Below are 12,143 nucleotides of genomic sequence, written 5' to 3'. Positions count from 1 at the left end.
ATTTATTATTGATTTTTTGACAGTAGAATCCATTTTGATAAAATTTTTTCTTTTAATTTTGAGACAGGGTCTCGCTAAGTCGCTGAGGCTGCTTTGAACTTGTAATCCTCCTGCCTCAGTCTCCCAAGCTACTAGGATTACAGGTGTGTGCCACCATGCCCTAAGAAACCATTTTAATAGCTCTTTCTGGTTATAAAAGCAATGTCTGTTTATGGTAGACAATCTGGAGACTAAAACTGATCCACTAGGTCACCCTCCAGAGGTGACCACCACTAGAGTGCCCTTTGTATCCTGTGTGTTGTTCACTCTGTTCCTTTTTAATGAAGATCCTATTGCTGACTTCTCATTTCTTGCATATCAAACAAAGCTCTTTGTGAAGTTTTTCCCCAGTGCAGGTGACAGTGTATATTCAATGTCAGAACAACTAAATGGGATGGAAAGGGACTCAATTCCCCCTGTGCTGGGGCACCAGGCAAAGGCTGACTCCAGTGCTGATGGTATAGCCCATCTGGAAGAGTGCTTGACTAGCATGTGCAAGGGCCAGGTTCGAATCCCCAGCGCCCAGGGCAAGCAAAACAAAACAAAACAAAACACAAAGGCTAACCCCGGGGACACACGGATTTCGGATCTCCAAGGTCAAAGTGCCAGATTTGAGGGGAGAACCCAATGACTCATAGTGGGTCCAGTTATCCTGAGCTTGTACGGGGCCTCTCTACCCCAGGAGGCTGTCTGGGTTTGGACCCAGGGCCCACCTCTAGCTAACCGCGCATCCTCAGGCATATTGCTTTAATGGGAATTCCTTCCTCACAGGGTCATTGTCAGGATTAAAGGACATAGTCCAGCAAATGTTGACTGCCTGGAAGCAATAATGCTCAAATATTGTTAGCTCAAAAGGACAAACTCTGAGTGGGCATTTGCTTGCTGTGCTGATAACTGAACACCCCTGGAGGGATTTTTATGGAACAAAAGCACTGTGAATTCAAATCTCTACCTCATGAGAGTCAGAAAACTACTTACTGTTTTTAAATGGCAGTTTCTCCAGCTTTTCAAATACCCCCTGGCTGGACTTCAGAAAGCCCCGTTAACAGTCCTTGCTCTAAATACCTCCTACCTGGAGGAGGTATTTAGAGCAAGGACATCAGAGGCAGAAATGGGTCCAGGCCCCTGAACTCAAGCCCACCCTTCTTCCCTGGGTGATCTCCATCCTCTCCATCCCCAGCTGAGGTGAGTGGAGGCAGGAAGGGGGTCTGCAGTTGGAAGCCTGTGCGTTCCAGCCCTGGGCCTGTGTGCTCATTAGAGGCTCCCTGCGTCCCAGGCATCCCATTCCTCCTCCGAAAGGGGCTTGGCCTGGACAACACCCATCCTGCCGCCCTGCCCTGTGAACTGGCTGACCACCGGAGGACTGTTGTCACGGCTGCTCTCACAACACTGCCTTGGCATAATAAACGCTCCAGTCCAATGTGTTTTATTTTTGGGAAAGTCATTAAATTACTTTTGTGGAAATATTTTAATTGAATTAGATTGTTTTCTGATTGTAATAAATGTTAATTAATTGAGTGGGTCGGTTGTCCTTGGATCTAGCTGGCTTCTCTCCGTTTAATTAGGAGGTGAGTGTGGACTTATTTCTTTCTGTCATGGGTCTGTGGGTTAAATTTATCTTTTGTGCTAATAAAGTGATCAGGTGAATGTGGGGAGATTATTTCCTATACCTGAAATTTAATAGCTGTTTCACTCATAGAGCCAAGTGGAGCCCCTACTTGGCATCCTCAGGCGTGACCCAGATCTCCCACCTGAGCTTAATGAAGCTTCTCCATTTCTCTTGGGAAAAGAAAGAAAATTTTAGGTTTGCAAACATCCCTTTGTCTCTCAAGAATGCTAGTCACCTTTGGAGACAAAGTTGCTGCTTCCCACCTGCCCGGCTGACCTGAGAGGCAGGCAGCCTGCAAGGCAGCAGAGGCTCTCCCAAGCTTTCTGGCCACCTGGAGCAGGGAAGCAAATCCTGACAGTGTCTTCAAATAGAGATGTGGAAACTGCAGCCCAGAGAGGAAGTGGGCATGCCTGAGACCACACAGCATGGCCCTAGTGCAGTAGCACCTACACCCAGCAGTGTCTTCGACTAGCAACAAATTCACCTTGGGTCAAACCAACACTGACAGGAGCCAGACCCTGGGCTAGGTGTAAGGCAGAGGTCAGTCCAAGGTCAGTCCTCATGAAGGTTGCAAAAAGTGACAGTGATAGCTGTGTAAACTGGGTGACAACAGAGGGACACACACAATACAGAGGCAGTGTGAGGGGTCAGACACATTACCTTGGACCTGTGGGGAGGAAAGGCAATCTGGGAAGCTTTCTGAGAGGAGGTGTGTCTGCACTGGATTTCGAAGGGTAAGTAGAAGTTCCCCAGGTGAACAAAGTCTGGAGAAGGGTTTTCCAGACTGAGGCACCAATACATGCAAAGCCAAGATCATCCTAGCAAACACAGACAAGCAGGAGACTCTCAGCAGAGGTGGGCATGTTGAGGGTTGCACTGGAGTAAAGACACTTCTGGTTGCAGCAGCAGAGGAGGGTTCAGAGGGGAGATCTAGGGACAGAGAGAACCAGGTAAGAAAGGCTGGCCGACCCTCCAGCTCAGCCCATTGCCACAGAGATGGAACAGGGACAGATTCTGGAAACATTTAGAAGGTAAAGTCAACAGTTCCTGGCTTCCCTGGAGGTCAGGCCACTGAGGAGAGAGAGCTCAGGAGGCAGCAGGTGAGGAGGACGGAAGGGTGAGGCCGCTTCTTTCTCTCAGACAGCTCCTTTGCAACTGAATGGCTGTCTTCCCCTGGCAGGCAGAGCTGCGGGGCGCTAAGACTTGCAGTGGCAGCGACAGCCCAGTAGCTTCCATCCACCAGATACCTTAGCTTGAGCTTGGCCTGTGCAATGCATTTAACCTTCAGGACAGTCCTGTGACAAGGGTCCCCTGCCCCGCCTACCAGCGGGGAAACCCAGACCTGCAGACCCCGGGGACTCACCCAAGCTCACTAAACTTCTGAAGCGGGCGGTAGAAGCTCTCCCAGGCTTCTACTGGCGGCCCCTCTGACCCACCCCAAATAAACATGGGCTCCCCATCAAATGGGGCTTGACTCTACCCAAAATTATCCTTTGTAACCTGTAACAAGAGTCCAGGTTTCCCCCTGATAAATCAGAAGAGCTCCCCAGCGCTGAACATAAAGTGGGGAGCCTCGGCCTGGGCGGCTTGTCCCATCCTCACCCACACCAGCGCCCCTCCTTTCTGATGGGAGAAGGTGAGGAGTGTGGGCTGTCTTCTGTCCCGAAGGCTACGCAGTAACACACCTGCTCCCTGTGTGGTCCTGGGCAAGTCTTTTTCCTCTCCAGACCACAAATTGATCATGTCTGCATCAGTCCCTCCCGGGCTGCTGTGGGGCCCCTGGGAGCCACTTGTGGGACTTCAGGTACATCATGGTTGATGCCTGCTATCATTATGGCTGCCCCACTCTTGTCTTGACTGTCTACAGGTCAAGAAAATCTGAAGACACAGGGACACTATCAGAAAAGTGTCCTTGCAGGAAACACAGCCACTAGCCCCAGAAATTGGCCTCAGGACCTGCCACCCTGGAATCAAGCTTACTGCTTGTAGAGCCCCTTTCTTCAGCAGATCCCCAACCCTCCACAAGCCCCAGGTTCACCGGGAGCCCCAGAGAGGAACACCTTCCTCATCAGCACGTCCACCCTGCCAAGGCCTGGCAGGATCCTGTTCATCCTTTCCAGGCCTCCTCTAACCCAACATCTCCCTACCCCACTGGACTTCTCCCCACCAGTTTTCTGGGTACTGCCTGAGGGCACCTACCCCCACCCTGCCCCTGGGCGCTTGTCTGGTGCTGGAGAGTGCCCAGGACAGACCCACCTCTGGCTCACCCCGGGTCTCCCTGTGCCCTCTCTGGGCAGCTACAGCTGAGGATGGTGGATAGCTAGAGATAGAAAGGGGAGAAATTTGTCTCCCACTGCCACACACATGCATGATATCCAGCCCCAGACCCCATTTTGAGGCTACAGTTGGCCTTCTCTCTGGCTGTGCCTGTCTGGCTCTGGGACCTCTCCTCACTCTGCCCTGTCCCTCATTGTGCTGTCCCAGAAGCTCACCCAGCTCCTGAGCCATTCTGCTCTGCCCCACTCACTGGGACATACCCTAACTTCAGGGCAGGGGCTGGCACTAGACATGGTCCCATCCTGACCCTAGGAAAGCAAAAGTTGCATGATCTGAGAGCTGGGAATCTGCCTGCTTCAGAAGACTCCTACCAAATCCAGGGAGGAAGCAGCACTAGAACCTTCCAAGGAGGTCAGGAAAGCAGATCCTGAAAAGTAGGAGTAACTGCCCACTTCCCAGTGAGCACAGAGCAGGATCAACCAGTTCCCAATTGATAGGTTTCTTGCCACCCCCACCCCTTCTACTGCAGGATAGACCAGCTGTTGGTGCCAGATTAATGGCCACAATTAAAAGCAAAATGCCCTTGCTGTGGCCCGCTGTCCTCCCACACCTGTGAGCCCGGAGGCTGAGCTCTAAGCCCTGGGAACAGGAGATTTGTAATGAAATCAGACAGGCCTCTTAACCGCTGATGGTATCAGGGCCCAGGGGAGATGCAGACTTATTTCCTAATCTCCCATGAAGCATCTGTCAGCCCCACCACACGGCAATGTCATTCCTGCATGCAGCAAGGACCTTTCATGGGGCGGATTGTCAACTGCCTGCCTGGTGGCCTACCTGCCCCCAGCCCCTCATCCAGCCCCTTCCCCTCTCCTGGGCTCAGGCTGCACAAACTTTCTCTCTTTCCTTTCTCTCTCCCTTTCTCACACACACACACTTGCTCACTCGGATTCATTCATAAATTGCCTGCTGTGCCCAATTACAATGACAGAAGAAAGAAAAATAAGATCATCTCTTTAGCAGTGTTGGAAAGCAAAAGAGCATCATTGCTAAAGCAGTCATTTGAGGGATTTCTAGGAGCTGAGAAGCAGACGAGAACAGAAAAATGAGAAGTCCACCCAGGTGGCACAGCCCATGACCCCCCCTAGGTGGCACAGCCCATGACCCCCCCAGGTGGCACAGTCCATGACCCCCCCCAGGTGGCACAGTCCATGACCCCCCCCAGGTGGCACAGTCCATGACCCACCCAGGCAACATTGACCAACAGTTTCCCCATGAGGGCCCAGGGAGCTCCCCAGATCCGCAGCAGGGGTGAGCAAAGGGGCTGGAGAGGCCTTAGGAGCTGAACCTGCCAGCCACTGTCCCTAGGCTTTACTGGGTTGAGACTGCATGCTGATTCATCGAGGGGTGGGGGCAGCCCACTCAGGACCCCACAGCACCCATGGAGGGAAGCAGAGGAGAGCCTTGGTCTGGCAGGGACAACTCCTGCCCTGCCAGCAGCTTCTCCCAGCCCAGCCCTACACAGTGCTCTCAGTCTATTAGGAGCTGGAGGAGTAGGTGTGGGAAACGGGTGACAGGCCTGGACTCCACTATAGCAGTACCTGCAGACAGGCTGCCCACTACCCCACGTCTCTTGGGGCAGACAGTACACGGTGGCACCTGGGGTTTGAACAAGGAGTCCTACGGCTCCCGTCCCCACACAGTTATTGCTCTCAGTTTACGCCCTCAGAAGGGGACGCTTCCTGCCCACACCCACAAACCAGGTTCAAATCAGGTCAGGAAACCCTGGGTACCACAGCCTCTTTTTTGACATTCTTGATACATCTTAGCTTGTAAAGGCTCTCAGAAGTCTTGCAGTAACTTTTACTGTTTATTTACAATCAGTGCAGTTACAGGTCTTAAGTGTTCAGTGGAATAAATTTTGACAAAAGATTACACCCCAGAACTCACCTCTGCATCAAGACACAGACCTTTTCATCACCCCAGAAAGGTCCCTCATATTTTTTCCCCTTATCCCACCACCCAGAGATAACTACTTTATGACTTCTAAAGCCATGGACTAGTTCTGCCTGTTCTAAAGTTTCATATAAATGACTTCCCCTATGGTATGTGCTCTTGATGTCTGGCTTCTACTGCCAGAATATCTGGAAAATTCATCCATGTTATGATATGTGTTAATAGTTCATTATTGTTATTTTTTGGAGAGTACTGGGGATTTAACCCAGGAGCAATTTATCCTTAACTATATTCCCAGCTCTTTGTCTTTTTTATTTTGAGACAGGGCCTCACTAAGTTGTTGAGGCTGGCCTTGAACTTGTGATCTTCCTGCCTCAGCCTCCCAAGTCACTGGGATTACAGGCATGTGCCACTGCACCTGGCTCATTTTTTTTTTTTTTTTTAATTTGGGAGTATTCCATTGTCATTGTCATAATATATTTATTATAGTTTATCTGTTTTCCTGTGGTAAATATTTAAGTTTCCCCAATGTGGGCTACAAACAAGTTTGCTTTGTAAGCATGTTTCACGTTCTTCCTGGGTAGGTATACCTAAGAACAGAATTTGTAGATGTGTGCAAATTGCCAAACTGTTTTCCAAAGTGTGAGTGTACACTTCCCCAGCAATGTATGAGAGTTTCTGTTGTTCCTCATACTGTTATTTGGTGGTATTCCTATGAGAACTTGAACATCTTTTATTTAACTCAACATCTCCAAAACCTACTGAACCTCTATACTATTATTTTTTTGGTACTCCATTTTGACATTCCATGGAATTAGTGTGCTATGGAGCTTACTTTGGAGAATGAGGCTCTAGATCTTCATTTATTCATTTGTTTATTTATGGTAGCAAAGATTGAACCAGATATGATTAGACTTTGCCAAGACTAAGGAAAGGAAGACAATATAGTGCAGATCACTAGAAACAATAAAGGGGATGAACAATGGCAGAGACAGAAGAAACTGAATAGATGATAAGCAAATAATATGCATAATACAATGTCAAAAACTTTGGAAACTTAGGTAAAATAGGTATTATGGATAAAATAAATACATTTCTAGAAATATGTAAATTACTCAGTTGACTCACTAGGTGGTAGAAAATCTGAGTGGTTCAATAACCACAGAAGAAATTGAAGACTGCTCAGTCTAAACACAGAAACACATAAATACCTAAATGATTTAAAAGTAAAAACTGACAAACTCTCAAGGCACTGATGACCTTATTTCAAACTATGTAGAACATAAAGATGGAAGAGATCTTTGCCAGCATTCTGCCCCTGAGCCACATCTCGGGCCCATGCTCTTCACTATTAAACCAAATAACCCTCCTTCAGACAAGGTGCTCTTTGTTCCCACAAGGCTACCTCTGCTGCTTCAGAGGTCTGATATCCCAGGGAGCAGAGCTTTAAAAGGGGAGGCGAGGTGGCTCCACTTCACGGAATGGCCTTGCGTGTGCCAACCTGCCTCTGTATGAACGAGCTCAAAGGCAGGCATGGCACTGGCCAGAATGGCTGACTTGAACCAGTTCTGCTATGACTACAGTCTCCTGTGGCTCCCTGATTCATTTTGTCCCATTGTCTCAGGTGTGGACATCCATGACAACTTAAATTGAGCCATGAATGTTAACCTATTTCAATGCACCTGTGTTGCTGAAATAGCCACAGGATTGAAGATTTGGGACTTAATGGGATAATGTAAATTAAACACAATTAGAAGTTCAGTTCCTCAGTTGCTCCAGCCACATTGCAATGGTCAGTACCCACTTGAGGCTCCGTACTGGCTACCGCATCAGGCCGCACAGGGGTGGAACAGCTCCCTCATGGCAGAGAACTCCACTGGACGATCGTGAGTTAGACCCTTAGAGGGCAATGGGAGGCTACTGCAACAGGGCAGGAAGAAATGATGGCGGCTTCCAAGAACCCTCTGCTCAGTCTGCTAGGCCAGCTCTGTGCAAGGGCCAACAGGAAGGCAGGCACAACGAACACGCCAAGGCAGGACCACCAGGGCTCAGCTGTCCTGGGAATGATGGCCTTGTCCAGCCCACCTGTCAGGAACCCCAGTCAGCCTAGGAGTCGACGGAAGGCAAAGGGAATGTGGAACAACTGGCGAGGAGGATGGCCTCAAATTCTGCCAAGCCAAACCATGGAGCTCTGTGATCTCCTTCCTGCAGGTACATAGTTACATGTTTTAATGAACTTCTCTTGTTTACCCCTTTCGGCAACTATGGCATGCATTGTTTGTAAAATAGCGAGACAAGATTGAGACAGAATTAGAGAGGAAACGGACTTTACCCAGAAGCCCTGGGAGTGGTATAGAGCAAAGAGGTGGGGAGACTTCCAGTTCTCAGTCTGCAATTGCTTCATGGCACCAAGCACGGAGAGCAGGCTAAGCTGTCTGGACGTCTCTCTGCTTTGGCCCCCTGGAGTGCGGCTCTCCCATCCACCTTCCAATGCTAGTTTAAGTGGAGTTGGTTTCCATTGTTTGCAAAACGAAGCCTCTTGGCTGGTACCAAAATATAAATATTGAAAAGGACTAGACCGCATGGCTATTTGCTGATGACGTGTTTCTCTTCCTAGAAATTCTTTTTTTTTTTTCCTTTTGTTTCATGGTGCTAGGGATTGAACCCAAGACCTCATTCATTCTACACAAGGGCTTTACCACTGGACTACATCCCCGGTCTTTTTTTTTTTTTTTTAAATACAGAACATCCACTGATCTTTAATTGACTTGACAGCATCTGCATTATTAAAAGACAGGTAACAAAACTTGAGCTTATATTGAATTCGACAAACTAAGTTACATAGTATCTAGAATATTATATAAAAAATATCAACTGAGGGGGAAACAAAATGGCCACATGTAGATACTTCTGGCAAATGGGGAGCTATATCTGCAGGTCCAGAGTGTGTTGTGCATAAAAACAACCATGGAGAAAATGTGAAGAACTTACTTGGGTGAAATGTTTTTTTCTTTAGAGGGAAGTTTTTCTAGAAATTTCTAGAGAATCAATAAGAAAACAGAAAACATTAAAGAATTGACTGTAGTGACCAAATACAAAAACGCTCTCCTATTTATTGGCTTTACTCAGAATTTTTTTACATTTTTATGTGTTTATTTATTTATTTATTTATTTATTTATTTTTGTGGTGCTGGAGATTAAAACTGGGCCTCACACATGCCAGACAGGTGCTCTACCACTGAGCTACATACATCCCTAGCCTCCTGAAAGGAAATTCTTTAAATCCCATTTTTCAATGTAAAATAAAACCAGATGTAGACCAGCCTTTAGTACCAGACTGTCTTGTCCTGGAAGTGCTGAGCAGCCAGATGTGAGAGAGCAGTGAAGTCCGCTCTGGGAAGGTAGGATGCAGGCCTGTGTGAGTGGTTGGGGCTACAGGGCCAGGCTCATTCATTTTGGGAGATGCCTGCTGCTCCCCACTGTGTCCCAGTGTGCAGTGTCGGCTGTGCCCTCTGGTGAGAGGAGCAGGGCCTCACCCGCAGGAGGCCCGTGTGGCAGGACAGAGCCACAGGGACCAGGCACCAGAGGGGTCTCTTGTGAGTTGTGAGTGGGAGCCACCTGCAGGTAGCAACACACCCAAGTTTTGTGAGGCCCAAAGCTTGCATAAGTCAGAGGCCTTCCTTAGGGGAAGTCATAAAAATTATAAATGCAAAATTAGGTACAACACAAATACTTAGAATGAGAAAAGAAATCAAAACAACCCACAAATAAGAAAATCTGCCATACTACAAATATTGCAAAATCCCCCCAAATAGTATTATATATTTTTTACTTGGTCTTTTTAGATATACATGATAGTAGAATATATTCTGACATGTTATACATACATGCAGTACAACTTATTCTAATTAGGATCACATTCCTTTTTTTCTGCATTGGCTCAGATGTTCATTTTTTTAAATTTTTAAATTTATTTTAATTAGTTATACATGACAGTAGAATGCACTTTGATGCATCATATATAATGGGGTATAATTTCTAATTCTTCTGATTATGCGTTATGTTGAATCTCACCAGTCATATAGTTATATACATGTACAGGGTAATAACGTCTGATTCATTCTACTATCCTTCCTATCCCCATACCACCTCCTCTCCTTTCAATTCCTTCTACCTAATCTAAAGTAACTCTATTCTTCCCCAGCCCCACTCCATTGTGGATTAGTATCCGCATATCAGAGATAACATTTGACATCTGGTTTTTTGGAACTGGTTTATTTCACTTAGCATAATATTCTTCAGTTCCATCCATTTACTGGCAAATGCCATAATTTCATTCTTCTTTAAGGCTGAGTAATATTTATTCCATCGTGTGTGTGTCTATAAATATATACATATATATATACATATGTGTATATTATATATATCTCCCACATTTTTTAATCCATTCATCTGTTGAAGAGCACCTAGGTTGGTTCCATAGTTTAGCTATTGTGAATTGAGCTGCTGGAAACATTGGTGTGGCTGCATCAGTGTAGCATGCCTATTTTAAGTCCTTTGGGTATAAACTGAGGAGTGGGATGGCTGGGTCAAATGGTTATTAGGATCTTATTCTTGTGGTTGAAACTGATGTGGAGTTTTGTTGTTGATTATTCATATATAAACATAGGGAAGTTATGTCAAATATATTCCATTGTCAGCATTATATTTTTATCAAGTGCCTAATACATCTTGTAATATTTGTTTTTCATCTTAATTCTGGTGGTATACATTTTGGTCACCTCTTTCTATGACAGTACTTTTGTGCCATCAATTCCTATAAAAAGAATAGAAATATAATTCATTGCCTCCCCTAGTATCGTTAACCCATTTGTTATTTTATTAATGATGGTTTGGAAACTTCTTTCAATGTCGTGACTGTATGAATCAGCTTTTAGTTGCTATGACCAAAATATCTGACAAGAACAACTTAGAGGAGGAAAAGTTTATTTTGGGCTTACAGTGTCAGAGGTCTCAGTCCATGATTGGCCAACTCCATTGCAGAAACATCATGGTGGAAGGCATGGTGGAGGAAAACTGCTCTGCTCACGGCAGCCAGGAGGGATTGAGAGAGAGAAGGGAAAGGGGAAGGGGAAGGAGAAGGGAGGGAAAGGGAAGAGAGGAGAAAAGAGAGAAGAAAGGCCAGGGATAGATATAGTCCCCATGGTCACGCCACCAGTGATCTTCCTCCAACCATGCCCCATCTGCCTATGGTTACCATCCAGTAGTCCATTCGAATTATTAGTCCATCAGATGGATTAATCCACTGATAAGGCTTCAGCCCTCATTTTCTTAAAGCCCCACCTCTGAACTTTGCCACACTGGGGACAATGCTGTCAACACATGAACTTTGGGGGATAATCATAACAGTGACTTATTGATAAAGTCATATACACTTTAAGGATTGTTGTCAAATTGGGGGAAAACCTTTAACAAATTTCTTTATAAATGAGCTGTAAAGTTTCAGGGTGTTTCAAGTTTTCTTGTGTGAAGGACTAATCTTAAATACTCTGAATTGATGGTGCTCGTTAACTCGAGCAATTCAGATGCACTCCTAAATTGCTACTACATTGCTCTGAGCCACATAATTGTATAATAAAATTACTCTTATGTTACATACACTGTACTTATTGATGACAATGTGTGGGAGTTTTGTCACTAGAACACTTGTTTCTCCAGGCTGTCTCGTTGTGGTGGTGGCAATTTTGTGTGCCATTTCATTCGGAACTGCCAGACCTCATCAGGGCAAGATGCATCAGCGACACCAAGATGTGGTTCCATATATTGGAATGCATAAAGCGTCCAACTTCACACACACAGAAGTACTCCCTGTCAGTGGGAAATGCTGTAACACTCAAGCCCTACAGACACTGCAACTTTGATGAATTTCATTTCACCCGAATCCCATTTAAAAAAAAAAAACATCTGTGGTGCATACAATATGTATATAATGCATTGTTGCAGACATTCTTGACAGGAGAGACCTTTCATTTTGACAGGGCATCCATGACAGCGGAGTCCTATGTTCTGATAGTGGAAGGATTTCCCACAGACCTAGCTTCTAGCTCTGAGCATTTCAGGTCTTGTTTGTCCCCCACAAATTGCCAGTGCCGGACACTGACACATTCATATTTCAATATGGCCTCTGGGGCTGGGGATATAGCTCAGTTGGTAGAGTGTTTGCCTCGCAAGCACAAGGCCCTGGGTTCAATCCCTAGTACCGCAA

At 46.3% G+C, this 12,143-nt stretch overlaps 1 non-coding gene across 1 annotated transcript; it reads left to right on the top strand.

The window, feature by feature from the left end:
• Positions 1 to 12,069: 12,069 nt before the first annotated feature.
• Trnaa-cgc (transfer RNA alanine (anticodon CGC)) lies at positions 12,070 to 12,143 on the top strand. The gene has a single exon. It is a non-coding gene; the product is annotated as a tRNA-Ala (tRNA).

This window comes from Sciurus carolinensis, chromosome 2 (assembly GCF_902686445.1).
Source record: "Sciurus carolinensis chromosome 2, mSciCar1.2, whole genome shotgun sequence".
NCBI lineage: Eukaryota > Metazoa > Chordata > Mammalia > Rodentia > Sciuridae > Sciurus > Sciurus carolinensis.
The sequence above is the reverse complement of the archived record's forward strand: the minus strand, read 5'-3'. Positions and strand labels throughout refer to the sequence as shown.